Consider the following 18,199-nt stretch of genomic DNA (forward strand, 5'->3'; position numbering starts at 1 on the left):
GAAAAAAAAAAACCCCATCCCCCACCCCTCACAAAAACCCTCCCTTCCCCCCCCTGAGCTTCCCAGAGCAGAATATAGGCTTAATTAAAAATTAAGAAATAAAAATAAAAAGTTAAATTAAAAAATTTATATTTATATATATATATATAAAAAATATCTATATATATATATAAAAATAAAACTTATAAAAAAGCTATGTGATATTTTTGTATACCCAATCTAAATTGTATAAATTTTATCCATTTGTCCCAAACAGCAAGGAACTTCTCTTGCGTTTGTTGCTTTAAGAAAGCCGAAATCTTTGCCATTTCCGCCAGATAAGCTACTTTAAGAAACCATTCCTGCAATGTAGGCAAAGATTCCTTCTTCCAATATTGTCCTACTAACAGCCTAGCGGCTGTAATCAAATTTAACATCAATACAACCTCCTTTGTATCACAATCTGTAACAATGCCTAACAAAAATAATTGCGGAGTAAATTTTACCCTCCTTCTAAAAATTCTCTGGATATTCCACCATATTTTGATCCAAAATGCTTTTATCTCTCTGCATGACCACCAAATATGATAATAGGAAGCATCCTTATAACCACATCTCCAACATTTGGGTTGCACGTCAGGGTACATAAGAGACATTTTTTGTGGATCAAGGTGCCATCTATAAAACATTTTATAAAAATTCTCCCTAAGGTTCTGTGCTTGTGTAAATTTGACATTTCTCACCCAAATGGTTTCCCAAATGTCCAATGAGACTGGGACACCAAAATTCTGCGCCCATCTAATCATACAATCTTTAATTAATTCCGTTTCTGAGTCCATTTCAACTAATACCCCATAAATTCTCTTGATATGGGTTTGTCTTTGATCCTTAACTTGCTTAATAAGATTTCCATCTTCTCTAAGAAAACCCAATTTACAATCCACCTTCCATTTATCTACTAGTTGCCTATATTGAAACCAGGAATAAATAATATTTTCTTGCGCTAAATCTTCCCGTATTCTTAACTGCCAGTTTTGCCCATCCCATCTAAGTAACTGACTATAAGACACCATGTCCATTTTTACTCCTCTTTTTATTCCTTCTATCGCATGCCAAGGTATAGCCCATAATGGAACTTTAAAATCACTTTTATAATATTTTCTCCAAATCCTAAGTAAAGAAATTCTTAAAATATGAGATTTAAAGACCCAGTCCATTTTTTTATTAAATATTAAATAGGCATGCCACCCATAAAGTAAATCCCATCCCTCTAAATGAAGTATCTCAGGATTTGTCAAATTTACCCAATCACTGATTAGTGTTAAAACCACCGCATCGTAATATAATTTCAAATTTGGTACCTTAAGTCCACCCCTCTCACGGAAGTCTTGCATAATTTTAAACTTAACCCTTGGCTTTTTCCCTGCCCAAATAAATTTATTAAGACCCTTCTGCCACTCACTTAAATTAATCTCATTTTTCAAAATCGGTAACATTTGAAACAAAAAAAGAAACTTGGGTAGAATATTCATTTTTATCACTGCAATTCTTCCCATGAGGGATAATTGCAACTTCTCCCAATTCTTCAAGTCCTTCTGTACCCTGACCCACAACCTTTCATAATTATTTTTAAATAATTTTACATTAGAAACAGACAACATCACCCCCAAATATTTTACCTTATTAACAATCTCAAAACCCGTCAAGTTAGCCAAAATCTGCTTCTCCTGACTAGACATATTTTTAGGTAAGATTTTAGTCTTATTTACATTAATCTTGAAACCCGAAACCAAACCATAATGATGAATCAACTGTAATAAGTTTACTGCAGAATAATCAGGTTGCGACAAAGTAACAACCAAGTCATCCGCAAAAGCTCTCAACTTATATTCTTTTTTGTTAACTTCTATTCCTTTAATTTCCTGAGACTCTCGAATTTTGATCAATAATATTTCCAGTGTTAAAACAAACAACAATGGCGATAAAGGACACCCCTGTCTAGTACCTTTCTCTATTGTAAAAACCTCCGACAAACCTCCATTAACAATAAGTTGTGCCATTTGTTTTTGATATATTACCGTAAGAGCTTGTAATATCTTTTCGCCAAAATTCATTTCTTCCATTACTCTTAGCATAAAATGCCAATTCAATTGATCAAATGCTTTTTCAGCATCTAAAAATATGAGCCCTGCAGGAACTTGGTTGTTCTTGTCTAAATATTCTAATAGATTAATAATTTGTCTAACATTATTTTTCATATACCTTCCTGTTATAAACCCTGATTGATCTTTATGCACAAGATGATGCGCCACCCTCATAAGCCTATTTACCAAAATTTTTACAAATATCTTATAATCCACATTTAAAAGAGATATAGGCCTATAATTTTTTGGTAAAGTAAGATCTTGATCCTCCTTTGGAATCAATGATATAAAAGCACTACGCCATGAAGGAGGAATCTCTAAACCCTGTAAGATACCATTAAAAAGATCATTTAATGGTTGGATCATCTCCTCCATTAAAGCTTTATAATAAACAGCTGTTAACCCATCCGTACCCGGTGCTTTCCCTAGTTTCAATTGTTGAATTGCTGAGGCAATTTCCTCCTTAGTAATTAAGCCATTAATTTCATGTTTCTGATCCTCAGTCAGTTTAGGAAAACTTGCCTCAGCTAGATATTTATTTATATCTAGCAGTTGCACATTAGTAGATTTGTATAACTTTTGATAATAATCCAAAAAAGATTTTTTAATCAATTCCTTCTGAGAAACTAATTTACCCTTGTAATTTATTTTCTCTATTATTCTCTGTCTCTGTTTCTTTCTTAATTGATAAGCCAACCATCTCCCAGGCTTATTAGCATTACAAAATGTATTTTGTTTCATAAACAATAAATTGGTTGCCGCTTGATCTGCTATCAACATATTAAATTGTGACCTTAGTAACTTTACAGATTCTTTAATACTTTCATCAGAAGGATTTAAACTCAAGGCCATTTCTTTTGATTTAATTTCATCTTCAAGTTCTCTACGTTTCTGCATCTGCTTCCGCTTATGACAATTATTCATTTTTATCAAAACACCACGCATAAATGCTTTACCTGCATCCCATACCATTGACATTGAAGTCCCCTTATACATGTTCAAAGCAAAATAGTCCTTTAAACACTCCTTTAACTTTTGAACATTCTTCTCTTGTCTGAACAAATTTTCATTAACTCTCCAGGATCTCCTTTCCTCTTTCTCTTGAGTCAGCTCCATCCAAACTGGGCTATGATCCGTCAGTGATCTAGGAAAAATCTTTACATTCTTTACTTTATTATACAAATCCGTAGTAATCAAAAAAAAGTCAATTCTTGAAAAAGATTGGTGTCTATCAGAAAAAAAAGTGAAATCTCTCTCCTCTTGATTACATTCCCGCCAATAATCCCTTAATTCCCAGTCTTCCTTCATATCAAAAAAAGCTTTAGGTAACCTTGCTTGTTTAAGAAAAGGAGAGGAACCTTTCTTGTCCCTTTGTATATCTAAGACACCATTCCAATCACCCATTAATACCACTGATCTATAGTCAAGCAATGTTATTTTTTGATGTAACTGCTTATAAAATTGTTCCTGTTGTTGATTTGGAGCATAAAGTCCCACTATAAGTACTTTCTTACCATATATACCAAGTTCAATCATCACATATCTCCCCTGGGGATCTGATTCTACCAGACAAGCTGGTAGGTTTTGTTTAACATATATAACAACTCCCCCTTTCTTCCCAGGAGCAGAAGATATAAAATGAGATCCCAAACGAGCATTAACTAAATATTTCTGATCTTTAAGTAAAATATGAGTTTCCTGTAAGCAAATAACATCATTGGTATGTTGCTTCAAATAATAAAAGATTTTTTTCCGTTTCTGAGGAGAATTCAATCCATTAACATTCCAGGTCAAAAACTTTGCCATCTCCCTTGGCACGCAGCCTGGAGAAGACACCATCAAGATCTGAAAGAGCTGCATGTGTTGCATAACTCTTGGGTCTTGCTCCTCCCACCGGCGATGATGCACTTCCAGAAGAATTCTCTTTAGGCTCTTTTTTACGTTGCTCCTTCTCTTTACGCTTATAAGCTGCACGAGTCATCCTCTGCTCTTTAACCTCCATCTGGCGTTGCCTTTCAGCTTGTATCATCCCAGCGGAAACCAAACCTAATGCCTCAGATTGCTGCTCGACTTCCTTGCCACTCGGAGATTTCTGACCAGATGGAGTTGAGCCTGCACCCAGGACCGAAGTATAAAACTCTCTAGCTTTGTCAACTGTATTCAATCTGTAGCGTGTCCCCGCATGGCTCAAAACAATACCCATCGGAATTTCCCATCTAAATGGCATCAATCTAGCTTTGAGCTCATTGGTTAAAAAAGCGAAGTCTTTCCTGCTTCTTAAAATTTTGGATGGGATTTCCTTTAGAATGATAACATCTTGGGCAGCAATCTGAAATCTTTTATTGTAAAAGGCTTGTATAATCTCATTCCGCAGGGACTTCTTTGTAAAATAAATCACCACATCTCTAGGCAAATTCTTCTGCTTGACATTAGGTTTTGAGCTGTGGATACTCTCAGGATACAGTGGAGGTATGTGTTGTGTCCTGAGCCTGCAAAGGCAGGCTCGGGACGTTGCAATGGTCCCGTGCAGTTGCAAGCTGCCTGGGACCAGACTGAGTGACGCCAGCTTCGCGCGCATGTGCGAGGCACGGAGCGCGCCTAAATGTTACCTTTTTGCCCGGGGATGCTATTAAAGGAGTCAGAGAAGCTTGCGAGCCTCAGAGCTGTGATGGAGAGAGAACTACTTCAAATAAAGGGCTGTTGGAATTACAGAATGTGCTGTATTCATTTGCCGTTGACTCGAGGACTCAACACTGGCGACGAAGGTGGGATGGTTTACAAAAAACAAAAAGAAGAATTGTAAACTTACCCAAGAGTCCTGAAGAGAGGAAGACGGCGTTAAACTCAGCACCTGGCCTGCCAGTACAGCGTCGCTGGAGGTAAGCTGGCTGATAGACCCCTTCCTAACAGAGAAGCAAGAATGGCAAAGATAGGGAGACTGTCTGAATTCGATGTCACGCACCCAGAAAGATGGGAGTCTTATGTTGCCAGGGTAGAAAATTACCTTAGAGTAAATCAAGTAAGAGAAGATGGCTTGAAGGCCGCTACTTTGCTGTGTGTCTGTGGTCAAGATGCATTTGAAATTGCTGAAAATTTGGCAGCCCCTGCTCCTCTTGAATCTGTCACTTATACAGATTTAAAAAAAATATTGAAGGAACATTTTCAGCCCAAGTTGTCTGTTATTGCATGGAGACATACTTTTGAACTGAGGGATCAAAGAGCTGGTGAATCAGCTAAAGAATACATTGCAGCCTTAAGAAGAGCAGCTAAGCCTTGTGATTTTAAAGACTTAGAAGAAAGTTTGAGAGACCGATTTGTATGTGGGCTTAGGAACAGAGACTTGCAACAGAGACTCTTTGCAAAGGAGGACATTTCATTCCAAGATGCCTTGAGAGAGGTCATTGCAGAAGAGGCAGCAGGTGGGGCAGTCAAGAACATGAGGCCTATCAGGAACAACCCAGAAGCCATCTCCATGCACCATGAGAGAGTCCAGGAGAGCTCGGAAGAAGATCCTGAAGATGAGGTGGATCATCTTTACCCAGCCAAAGAAAGAAAACAGAAGGAAGGCAAAGAAAAGTCTTCAACTGTACTCAAGTGCTTCAGGTGTGGAGGTCGCCACAAGAGGACCGACTGCAGATTCCATTCTGCAATCTGTAGAGCATGTGGAAAGCAAGGCCACATAGTAGCTGTGTGTCTGGGCTGTCAGAAAGTACAACCCCGAGAAGAATTGCGCCTGAAAGGTACCAGGGTCCCCAGCCAAAATAGGGTTGGTTTCTGTGCATCACGTAGAAGCATTTATAGGATAGGCACACACAAGCCACTTAAAAAGAAACTGCCACTTAAGGTGAAGTTGCAAGGAGTTCCATTGGTTATGGAACTGGACACTGGGTCTGCTCTTTCAATTATTTCCATTCACACTTTCAGAAAGATTTGCTCTAGCAGTGGGTTCCAGGCCAAGCTTAGGCCATCCAATATAGTCTTAATGGACTTCCAAAATTCCAAGGTGTGTGTTAAGGGGGAGGCCACCCTTAATGTACAAAACAAGGATTTTGAAGGTCCATTAGATGTATTGGTAGTTGGGGGTGAACCCACGAGTCTCATTGGACTCGATTGGTTTGAGGCCTTAGGAATACAAGTTACAGGGCTTCACAATTTGCAAACATTAGGTCTACAGGAAGTCTGCAAAGAATTTGCAGATGTCTTCAGCCCCCAGCTGGGAGCATACAAAGGCCCCCCAGTTTCCTTGAAACTGGACCCCACTGTCACTCCTATCAGAGTAAAAGCAAGGAGAGTACCCTTTGCTTTGAAAGGGAAAATTGATGCTGAATTGGACAAATTGACTCAGCAAGGTGTCTTAGAACCTGTTGACTCAAGTCCATGGGAAACTCCCATAGTCAGTTCTCTCAAGGCTAATGGGGACATTCGCATCTGTGCAGATTACAAATGCACTCTAAACAAGGCATTGCAACAGCATGCATATCCTGTACCTGTAGTCAGCCACATTTTGGCCTCCCTCAAAGGGGTGTGTTTTTTTGCAAAGCTGGATTTAGCACAGGCTTATCAACAGTTATCTGTTGATGAAGCTGCTGCTGAAGCACAGATTATTGTAATTCATAGGGGGGGCATTCAAAGTCAAAAGACTACAATTTGGAGTAAATGTAGCTCCTGGAATTTTCCAAAGTGTAATGGAAAACACCCTGAGAGGTATACCAGGGGTCTGCCCCTATTTTGATGATGTCCTAATAGCAGGAGAATCCACTCAAAATTTAGCTAAGGGATTGAGGGCTGTTCTGCTGCGTTTCAGGAAAACAGGCCTCAAGCTTAAAAAAGACAAATGCAAAATTGGAGTGTCTTCTACAGATTTCCTGGGATTCAGAATAGATGCCAAGGGCATTCACCCTGCTGAGTCTAAATTAAAGGCTATCCTGCAGTCTCCTAGGCCTAAATCTAAAGCTGAATTGCAAGCTTTTCTGGGACTCTTGAACTTTTACAATGCATTCATACCTAACAAAGCTAATGTAGTTGAGCCACTTCATCAACTCTTAGACAAACAGGCAGTGTGGCAGTGGTCACAAGCACATGAAGAAAGCTTCAATGAGGTCAAGGCCTTACTTACATCAAATGATGTGCTTGCACATTTTAATGAAACTCTTCCTGTGTGCATCGCTTGTGATGCTTCCCCTTATGGGGTGGGAGCTGTACTCAGCCATTTAAGACCTGATGGAATTCAGGTTCCTGTTGCATATTACTCCAGAACCTTGTCTTCTGCTGAGCGAAACTACGCTCATATAGATAGAGAAGCCTTGGCCATTGTTGCTGGAATTAAAAAATTCCATGATTTTCTATATGGCAGACACTTCACGGTCTACACTGACCATAAGCCTCTGTTGGGGTTGTTTAGTACAAACAAACAAACTCCCCATATCATCTCCTCCAGAATGCTGAGATGGTCCATCTTTCTGTCAGCCTATGACTTTTCTTTGGTTCACAAACCTGGCAAGGAAATGGGCCACGCTGATGGCCTTAGTAGATTGCCCTTACAAATGGTAGAGGCTGACCCTGCCCCTACCATCAACATTCTTTCTATTCAGGCATTGCCTGAGTCACCCTTAAATGCCAGGGATGTGGCTGGTTGTCCTGGGTTTTGTCTGGATGGCCAGAGAATTGTCCAGGTACTGAGTTTCAGAGTTTCTGGCTTAAGAAGCATGAGTTATCCACTTTTCAGGGTTGTCTGTGGCGAGGCAGCAGAGTTGTTATTCCTACCTCAATGAGACCTAGGGTCTTGGCTTCCCTTCATGAGGGCCATCCTGGCATTGTCAGGATGAAGGCGCTTGCGCGCAGTCATTTATGGTGGCCAGGGTTAGACAGGGAGATAGAGGCTCAAGTGCACGGATGCCATTTGTGTCAGCACTCATGCCCAGAAATGCCTCAGGCTCCTGTACATAGATGGGAGGAAACACAGTCACCTTGGTCTAGGGTGCACGTAGATTATGCTGGGCCCTTTCAGGGTCAATTCTTCTTGGTCCTTGTTGACAGCTATTCAAAGTGGCTTGAGGTTGTACCTGTCTCTTCCAACACTGCTGCCAAGACCATTCAAGAACTGAGAGGGATTTTTGCTGCACATGGGCTCCCAGATGTCCTGGTGTCTGACAATGGTCCTCAATTCACTTCTTTCGAGTTTCAAGCTTTCTTTTTTTTTTTTTTATTGAAAATTTTTATAAATTTTTACAGAAAAACAAGATAACAATACAAAAAACAACATATACAAAAAAAACTAAACATGACATAACAAAACTCCCCTTCCCCAACCCCCCCCAAAAAACCCACCCCCTTCCCCCCCTGAGCTTCCCAGAGCAGAATATAGGCTTTATTAAGAAAGAATTTTAAAAAAATTATATATATATAAAAAAGAAAAATATAACACTGAGATATATGTATATATATATATAAAATAAAAGTTATAGAAAAGCTATGTAGTATTTTTTAATATCCAATCTAAATTGTATAAATTTTATCCATTTATCCCAAACAGCAAGAAAATTCTCTTGCGTTTGTTCCTTTAAAAAAGCCGAAATCTTTGCCATTTCCGCCAAATAAGACACTTTAAGAAACCATTCCTGCATTGTAGGCAAAGATTCCTTCTTCCAGTATTGTCCTACTAACAGCCTTGCGGCTGTAATCAAATTTAACATCAATGTAACTTCCTTTGTGTCACAATCAGTAACTATACCTAACAAGAATAGTTGTGGAGTAAATTTTACCCTCCTTCTAAAAATTCTCTGAATATTCCACCATACCTTAATCCAGAAGGCTTTTATCTCTCTACACGACCACCAAATATGATAATAGGTGGCATCCAAACAACCACATCTCCAACATTTAGGCTGTAGGTCAGGGTACATGAAAGACATTTTTTGTGGATCAAGTGCCATCTATAAAACATTTTATAAAAATCATAATATAATTTCAAATTCGGTACCTTTAATCCACCTCTCTCACGGAAGTCTTGCATGATTTTAAACTTAACCCTTGGCTTTTTCCCTGCCCAGATGAATTTATTAACACCTTTCTGCCATTCACTTAAATTAATTTCATTCTTCAAAATCGGTAACATTTGGAACAAAAAAAGAAACTTGAGTAGAATATTCATTTTTATCACTGCAATTCTTCCCATGAGAGATAATTGCAGCTTCTCCCAATTCTTCAAGTCCTTCTGTACACTAACCCACAACCTTTCATAGTTATTTTTAAATAATTTTGCATTGGAAACAGATAACATCACCCCCAGATATTTTACCTTATTGACAATTTCAAAACCCGTCAAGTTAGCCAGAGTCTGCTTCTCCTGAATGGTAATTTGTCTGACATTATTTTTCATATACCTGCCAATTATAAACCCAGATTGGTCTTTATGCACAAGATGAGGCACAACCCTCATAAGCCTATTTACTAGAATTTTAACAAATATCTTATAATCAACATTTAAAAGAGATATAGGTCTATAATTCTTTGGTAAGGTAAGATCTTGATCCTCTTTTGGAATCAGAGATATAAAAGCACTACGCCATGAGGGAGGAATCTCTGAGCCCTGTAAGATATCATTGAAAAGATCACCTAATGGTTGAATCATCTCCTCCATTAAAACTTTATAGTAAACAGCTGTCAGCCCATCCGTACCCGGTGCTTTCCCTGACTTCAATTGTTTAATTGCTGTCGCAATTTCTTCTTTAGTAATTAAGCCATTAATTTCATGTTTCTGATCCTCTGTCAATTTAGGGAAACTAGCCTCACTTAAGTATTTGTTTATATCTAAGATTTGCACATTAGTAGATTTATATAATTTTTGATAATAATCTAAAAAAGATTTCTTGATCAATTCCTTCTGAAAAACTAATTTACCCTTATAATTTATTTTATCTATTATTCTCTGTCTCTGTTTCTTTCTTAATTGATAAGCCAACCATCTCCCTGGTTTATTGGCATTACAAAATGTATTTTGTTTCATAAACAATAAGTTAGTTGCAGCTTGATCCACCAGCAACATATTAAATTGTGTTCTTAACAACTTTATAGATTCTTTAATACCTTCATCTGAAGGATTTAAAATCAAAGAGTTTTCTTTTAATTTAATTTCATCTTCCAATTCTTTACGTTTCTGAATCTGCTTTTGCTTATGAAGGTTATTCATTTTTATCAAGATCCCACGCATAAATGCTTTACCTGCATTCCAGGTCAGGAACTTTGCCATCTCCCTTGGCCAGGAGCCTGGAGAAGACTCCCTGGAGATCTGCCATTGCTGCATCTGTTACAGAACTCTTGGGTCTTGCTCCTCCCACCGGCAATGAAACACTTTCGGAAGAAGATTCTTTAGTCTCTCTCTTGCGTTGCTCCTTCTCCTTACGTCTATATGCTGCACGGGTCATCCTCTGCTCTTTAACCTCTGTTTGACGTTGCCATTCAGCTTGCAACATCCCAGCAGAGACCAGACCTAATGCCTCAGATTGCTGTTCCAGCTCTTTGCCACTCAAAGGTTTCTGAATAGATGAAGCTGAGCCTGCACCCAGGACCGTATTGTAGAACTCTTTAGCTTTATCAACCGTGTTCAACCTGTAACGCATCCCCGCATGGCTCAGAACAATACCCGTCGGGATCTCCCATCTAAATGGCATCAATCTAGCTTTAAGCTCATTGGCTAGGAAAGCAAAATCTTTCCTATTTCTTAAAATTTTGGATGGGATTTCCTTTAAAATGATGATATCTTGGGCAGCAATCTGGAACCTCTTATTATAAAAAGCTTGTATAATTTCATTGCGCAGAGACTTCTTTGTAAAATAAATCACAACATCTCTAGGCAAATTCTTCTGCTTCGCGATCCAAGAATTAACTCTATAAATTTTTTCGACTTCTCTGCGTAATTCTCCTTTATCCATATTCATAGCAACAGCTAGATCAGTAAGCACCATCTCCATCAGGTCTTGATTCATGTCTTCCTTAAGACCCCTGATCCTCAGGGCATATTCCATTTCTCTGTACTGAGACATAAGGATATCTTCTTGTGAAATCTCCATCTTCCTTTCCATATCTTGAAATTTATCCTCAAAGGAGTCAACTTTATCTGCCACTTCTTCCACTCTCGAATCCAGCTTCACCACCACCGTAGCCAAGCCTGATACAGCTGCAACTATATCTTGCCGCAAAATGGTATTATTATCTTCTAATGAGACCTTCATCCCACTTAACTCTTCTTTGATTTCAGATTTAATCTGTGTAACAAGTTGCTTCATTTCATCTCTAATTTGGGATACAGCATCTACCACTATACCTTTAATCTCTTGTGCTGACAGGCCTGGCAAAGGAGGAGAGGGTGGTGACTGGGTCGGTGGTACATGTTTAGGTTGTTGTTGTGGTTGTTGTGCAGTTAGAGTTATAGGAGAGGAAACCACCTTAGATGTTGTAAAAGGCGGCTGTCTCTTTGAAGCCATTTTATAAAATACAGTTCTCTCTTCCCTTCCCCCCCCCCTAAAAAAAGGGGAGGAAGGGAACAAAATTTTAAAAAAGGCAAAAATACTATAGTCCTTAAAAGTCCAAAAAGGAAAAAGGAAAAAATCAAAAGACAAATCCAAAACCAGGAACAAAGAGATCAGCAACAGTCATTTAAATCCAGTACTTTAAGAGCAAAGAGACAAAGGAAAAAAAAAAAAAAACTCCGACACTTTCAAAACGCCATCTTATTTTCTCTCTCCAAGCCAGCAAAAAAGAACAAAGGAAAGATAGCCAAAACTAACTAAAAAAGGAAATAAAGCACTAAACTAAAAAAAAAATCCTTTAAACCACTCTGTCCGCTTCAAAAGTTACTCACCAAGACACTGTAATCGCGGAGATAGAGGCGGCGGTTTCTTTTGCTTCCAAGGAAGCAAAAACAGCTGGGAAGCGGAGATCAGCAGGAGCTCCGAGGGAACACTCCTTCCCCCCCCTCTAGGAATAAATCCAGAGGGGGTTCAGGGGTTCTACCTCTACTCCTGCGTTCTCTACCCCTTCCCTTTGCCCGGGAAGGGGATTCCGAACCGCGGGCCAGCTGATACGCACTGCGTTCCGCGGTTCTGACACCTTCCCAGCTGGACGGCTAATAAGTAGCCGCCATCGCCGTCGCCCGTACCGGAAGCTCCCCGAGTTTCAAGCTTTCTTATAGGCCAACATGATTCGTCATGCCACCTCTGCACCATTCCACCCTTCCACCAACGGTATGGCTGAATGGATTGTCCGCATCACCAAGGATGCTTTAAAGAAACTGACCTGCGGGGACTGGCATCACAGGTTGGCAGACTTTCTTCTTGCTTATCGTACCACACCTTCAACTTCCACCGGAAAGAGCCCAGCTGATCTCCGTTGGGGGCGCAAACTGATCACCAAACTTGACAGGTTGCATCTGGACAGACTGCCTCCTAAGGTCACTCAATCCAGGGCACCGTGGTGTCTGCAAGTGGGTGCCCCAGTATGGACCCAGAACTATGGGCCCGGTCACTTGTGGGTTCCTGCCATAGTATGCAAGGTTACTGGTCCATTGTCATAGAAGGTCTCCTTGGACGACGGTCATGTCCTTCGGCGGCATATCGATCAGCTGCGTACGAGACTGGACTTACCCTCTGCAACTCCTGGGCTTTGTCCAGGGGGGGAGGGGGACCACTATGGGCAAAGGAAGGGTGTTGGCAGCAGCCGGGGCCAAACGGAGAGGCTGAAGACGGCTTGTTCCAAGGTTCCGCAAGTGTTCCAAACAGGAATTCAAGGGAACAAGAAATCATACAGGCACCAGTGCCTACTCCAGCCAGGGAGTCACCCAGGGGGCATACTCATCATTCACAACTACCATTCAGTACTCAAGTCAGGGAGAATAACCGGGAGCATCCTAATAACCCAAACATTGCAAGAGAACTGGCACACAAACAGTCAAGTTGGCCCAGTACTGCTACTGCTTCCAAAAGGAAGTCTTCACACAGGGAGGTGGTCAGAGAGGCAAATCCCAATTCTGGCACCTCCAGCATAGATTTGGGGCACTGCAAAAACCCCAGACAATCCCGTTACGGGGCTTGGGAGTGAAGGGATGCGTTCCCTTGATAGGTCCATTGTGGACTTGGAGGACTCTACAGAAATGCCAAACATTGGCAGGCATACAGAGGGGCCTGAGAGCCTACAGTTAGGCAAGTCAACCAGGTTCATGGGGGAGCAAAGTCCTGGTCTGACGAGCTCGGTGGGCAAGCAAGCAGACCAGGCAACGGGACACAGTTCATGGGGACCACCAGGGTTTGAAAGAGGGGGCAACTCCACTTCATCCTCTGCACAAGAGGAAGTAGGGGGTTCTCAGAACCTAAGGAGGTCACAGAGAGTAAAAAGATCTTCCAAGTATCTTGAGGACTTGTAACCCTGCTGTCAAAGCAGGGAAAGTGAGAGGGTGCCTGCTGTTGTGGAAAATGGGAGTGTGAGCATTGGGTAGTTAATTCCAAAACAATAGCCAGTACCATTTGTGGTGTGGCTATTGCACAGCTGCAATAGATGTGCAGGTTTGGGGTTGGCACACCACGTTTGTGTTGAGGTCGCATATAACTACCTATATAGTTAATAAGTCTCATCTGGGGGGGGGGAAGGGGTGTTGTGTCCTGAGCCTGCAAAGGCAGGCTTGGGACATTGCAATGGTCCTGGGCAGTTGCAAGCTGCCCGGGACCAGACTGAGTGGCGCCAGCTTCGCATGCATGCGCGAGGCGTGGAGCGCGCCTAAATGTTATCTTTTTGCCCGGGGATGCTATTAAAGGAGTCAGAGAGGCCTGTGAGCCTCAGAGCTGTGATGGAGAGAGAACTACTTCAAATAAAGGGCTGTTGGAATTACAGAATGTGCTGTATTCATTCGCCGTTGACTCGAGGACTCAACAATATGCATCCATGAGTAGACTTCTGTGTGCACTTTTGTTCATCCTTGTGACAGAGAAAAGTTGCTCACAGAGGTGTGTACACCCAAACATGCAGAGCATTCGAGCAGCTTGTAGGCGGAGTTGGGGCATTGTTTCAGGGATGAACCTGGTGAACTGTGCGGGTCCTACAGAATCATACTTTGCCTTAAGTGTGCTGTTACATTGGAGTTCTATCAGCTCCATCTGGATATTTACAGCTGCGCTCTCCATTTTGACTGAAAATGGATTGCTGAGCAGTTCAAAACTGAATTTCTGTATTCAAAATCAACAAAGCAACGTGTAAACTCCATCTGAAGTGTGCTCAGTTTATCAGCAAACTGAGCACTTGAGAACACAGTGGTGGAGACTTGGTTTTTTATTGTTTGGCAACTGGGAAAGTGATTCAAGTTTCCTTGCTGCCTCTGAGTCTCCCACAGCCGCAGCTTTACTTGAAAAGCTTTCACAGTATCGCACATGTCTGTGATCACACGGTCCCATCCCTGAAGCTGAAGGTTTAGTGCACTGAAATAATTAGTAATGTCACATAGAAAAGCTAATTCACACAGCCACTTTTCATACCACAATGCTGTGGAGTCTTTTCCTTTTCTTTCAATAAACTGACAGATTTCCATACGCAATACAAAAATCTATTGAGCACTTTCCCTCGACTTAGCCATCGCACCTCTATGTGATAAGGGAGATCACCAAGTTCAGAATTTATGTCTTCAAGAAAAGACTTAAATTGATGGTGATTTAAACCTCTGGCTCTTATAAAGTTAACTGTGTTACAGTGTGTATTACATGTTCCATTTTCAGGGCTTTGCCGCATAGTGTTTCTTGATGTATGATGCAGTGATATGGTGTCAGCTCACCTGTGTAATTCTCGCTCTTCATTTTTCCCCACATCCTTCCTACTAATCCACTCTTTTCTCCGCACATTGAAGGTGCTCCATCTGTTGTGAGTCCTATACGTTTGTCCCAGGGCAGTTTCATATCATTTATACTTTTGGATACTGCTTCAAATATGTCCTTTCCGGTGGTAGTGCCATACATTGATTTTACAGCCAGAAGTTCCTCTGTAATGCATAAACATGAGTCCACTCCATGGATGAAGATTGTCAGCTGTGTTGTGTCAGAGACATCAGTGCTCTCATCCACAGCAAGGGAATAAGCAATAAATTCTTTTCCCTTTTCAACTAATTGTCCTTGTAAATCAGTGGCAAGCTCACATATCCGATCAGCAACAGTATTTCTGCTTACGCTTACATTCAAAAAAGCTTGCTTTTGGTCTGGACACAAGACTTCACACACTTTAATCATGCAGCGCTTCAAAAACTCCCCCTCTATAAATGGCCAGGCTGATTTAACTTTCTCTTCTGCCATTATAAAACTAACTTTCCCAGCAGCTTCACTTTGTGATTTTGCTTTTGTGAACATATGCTGCTGTGACATCAGGCTCTTTTTCAAGTCTACCTTCTGCTCCATGTTCAAGTTTTTGTACTGGTCCTGATGTTTCATCTCATAGTGCCGTCTCAAGTTATATTCTTTAAATACAGCACAGTAGCTTCACAAACAAGGCACACAACCTTATCTTCAATGTCAACAAACAGGTACTCTGCCTCCCACCTCTTTTGAAAGCATCTTTTTTCAGAGTCCACTTTCTGTTTGGCCATTTTGGGGGGTTTAAATATTGGCACGCAGGTCTTCTTTCCTGCATATGTATATATGGATGAGACTGGACAGAAAGCTCAAAATCCCAGGTGCTGTGTGAAGCAAGCAGTTGTGAGCACGCTAGGCATCCACTCTGGTGGTTCAGTAGGATGCTGCAAGCCCAGATGTTTTGAGCAGGTTTAGCAATATCACAGCATCTATGGAGAGAAAGCAAGTGACTGCAGCCCTCTTTGATACAATTGAAATTATATATTATATACAAGAGAGATCCTGTATGGATGGAGGAAAAAATCAGCAATCCACCATCACTCCAAAGCTGTTCTAGCAGCCACAAGGACTTCTCAGCCTCTCTAGTTAAGCTACCTCCATTTCTCATCAGATTCTGATATTTTTAGAGCTGCCTTCCAGTCTCTGATTGTGGGGGGGGGGGGGAATCAAGACACATCCAGCTTTCCCAAATAGGAAACAAGGAACCACTTGCTCCATCTTTTTCCAACAACTCTCCTATATCCATGAAGCCCAGAAATAGAGCTCAAAATCCCTGAAATATCCACCCAAAATTTAGCTTTCGCAAGCAATGCTGGTTAGATCTCTCAGGGTCTGTCAGTCTGTCCTTTGGAGGAGACCCAAAGCACCCCTCCATTGACTTCCACACATTTTCCACAAAGTCTCAGAGCATAATGAGGTTTGGGAACCCAGGGGACAAGGGGATGGGGCTCACAGAGGAGGATGCCTATCAGGTGTTGAGTGCCAGTTGTTTAACATGTGTGGTGTGCCAATGAAGGGTTTTGGGCTTTGTGGTACTGGATCATGGAGCAATGACTTCCCCTTTGTACTTTTAGTCCAGATTTTTGCTAGTGGGGAATTCTGGGAGTTGAAGTCCAGCTGTCTTAAAGTTACAAAGATTGAGAGAGATGGGGCTCAATTGTTGTATGTTTGCTGGGTTTTCAGTTTGTGGGGATGCTTCCCCAGAATGAGATGGTCTTGGAGCACCAGAGGAACAGGAGTTCCTCAGTCTCTCCTGCCTGCATATCCTTCCCTCCCTTCCTAGCTGACAACACGCAAGGGGTTAAGGGGCCAGAAGACTGTGCCAGACTGGCCATTTGGTGAGGCTCACTGTCTCCAGAGCATGGTGTGAAGCCTCTGTGGAGTCAACACTAACGAGCAGGGGGGAGGGGGTGAGAACAGCATCTGGGGTGGTGGAGGAGACCTGCGCCGACAGCCTTTCCCTCTTTATACCTGGCTTGTCGACGGGCAGAGCTCCACCAAACAGCTGACCGGTTGTGGGGCCAGGCAGCCAAACAGCTGTTCAGTGCAGGGAAGCAGGAGGACACTGGCTGCTTGCAGCTTGGCCCGATTGAAGAAGGGAAGGTCATGGAGCTGGGAGACTGCAGCACATCCTGCCTAGCTGCTCTTATCACCTTGTGTACCAGATGCTGGTTAGGTGGGGGGGGGGTCCAGCTAGGGAATGTATATGTAAGGTGCTGGGAGGCGATTGCTCCCAGCACTTACTTTGTTTGTTGTTTATGTAACTAAACGCATGCCAGAAGTTCCTTGATTAAATCCAACCACCTATGAACTCATCGACTCATGTCCTTTTGGAGCCAGCAGGGAACAGCTGAGACTTTCCCTTCCCAGCGGTGAATGCCAAAGCCTTAACTACCAGAGGGATCCTTGCTATCCCTCTCAGGCCATGCGAAGGACCCTCAGACAGCAGTGCGTCTGCCTGGAATCCTGCCCCATCCAGCCCAACCCAGCTCCGCTTCCCCAACCAAAGAGGTGCATGGCCATGCTTACCTCTTCCTTGAGGCTGCTGCCAGTGCTGCCATGGGGCTGCAGGTCTCCTGTGCACAAATGCGCTGCAGGTGGGGTGGGCTAAGCACAGCTAATGGGATGCCCGGCAGGCTGCGATGGCAGCTTCCTCCGGTTTGGCGGCCTTCCTGGGCTAGAGGAGAGCATAGGGGCAACAGGATTGTTGCCAGAGGTGGCACGTGGCAGGGGTGGCTTGGCTGCAGGCCCCCCATGTGCAAATGCACTACAGGTGGGACAGGCTTACCATATGCCTGGCGGGCTGTGATGGCAACTTCACTTCTGGACTCATGACCTTCCGGGGTTGGCGGAGGGCGGTGAAGCTCCTGTTGTTGTTGCTGCTGCTGCTGCTAAGCGGCAGAGTAGCCCAACTGCTGGGTCCCGAGGTGTGAGAATGCACTGCAAGGGTCAAGCGCAGCTTATTGGATGTCCCTGGCCATCACTGCAGGCCAATCAGTGGTCGAGGGGCCAATGAGCTGCAACTGTTGCTGGACTCCACCAGCCCACATGCGCTTGCCTCCTCCTGTTCATGCGCCCAGGGTGACTGCTCGCCTGGGTTGGGCTGGTGCCAAGGTGGCGGGGGCCAGACCATTGTCATTTCCAGGACAGGTGTCCAGGCCACATCCAATCATATGGTGGGCCATTTTTGGCCCGTGG

The 18,199-nt window shown here is 42.4% G+C and overlaps 1 pseudogene; it reads right to left on the minus strand.

The window, feature by feature from the left end:
- LOC120300458 overlaps positions 1–15,735 on the minus strand; it is a 37,863-nt pseudogene extending 22,128 nt beyond the window's left edge.
- Positions 15,736–18,199: the final 2,464 nt, after the last annotated feature.

Source organism: Crotalus tigris, unplaced genomic scaffold, assembly GCF_016545835.1.
Source record: "Crotalus tigris isolate CLP2741 ecotype Arizona unplaced genomic scaffold, ASM1654583v1 scf7180000024341.3516292, whole genome shotgun sequence".
Lineage (NCBI taxonomy): Eukaryota > Metazoa > Chordata > Lepidosauria > Squamata > Viperidae > Crotalus > Crotalus tigris.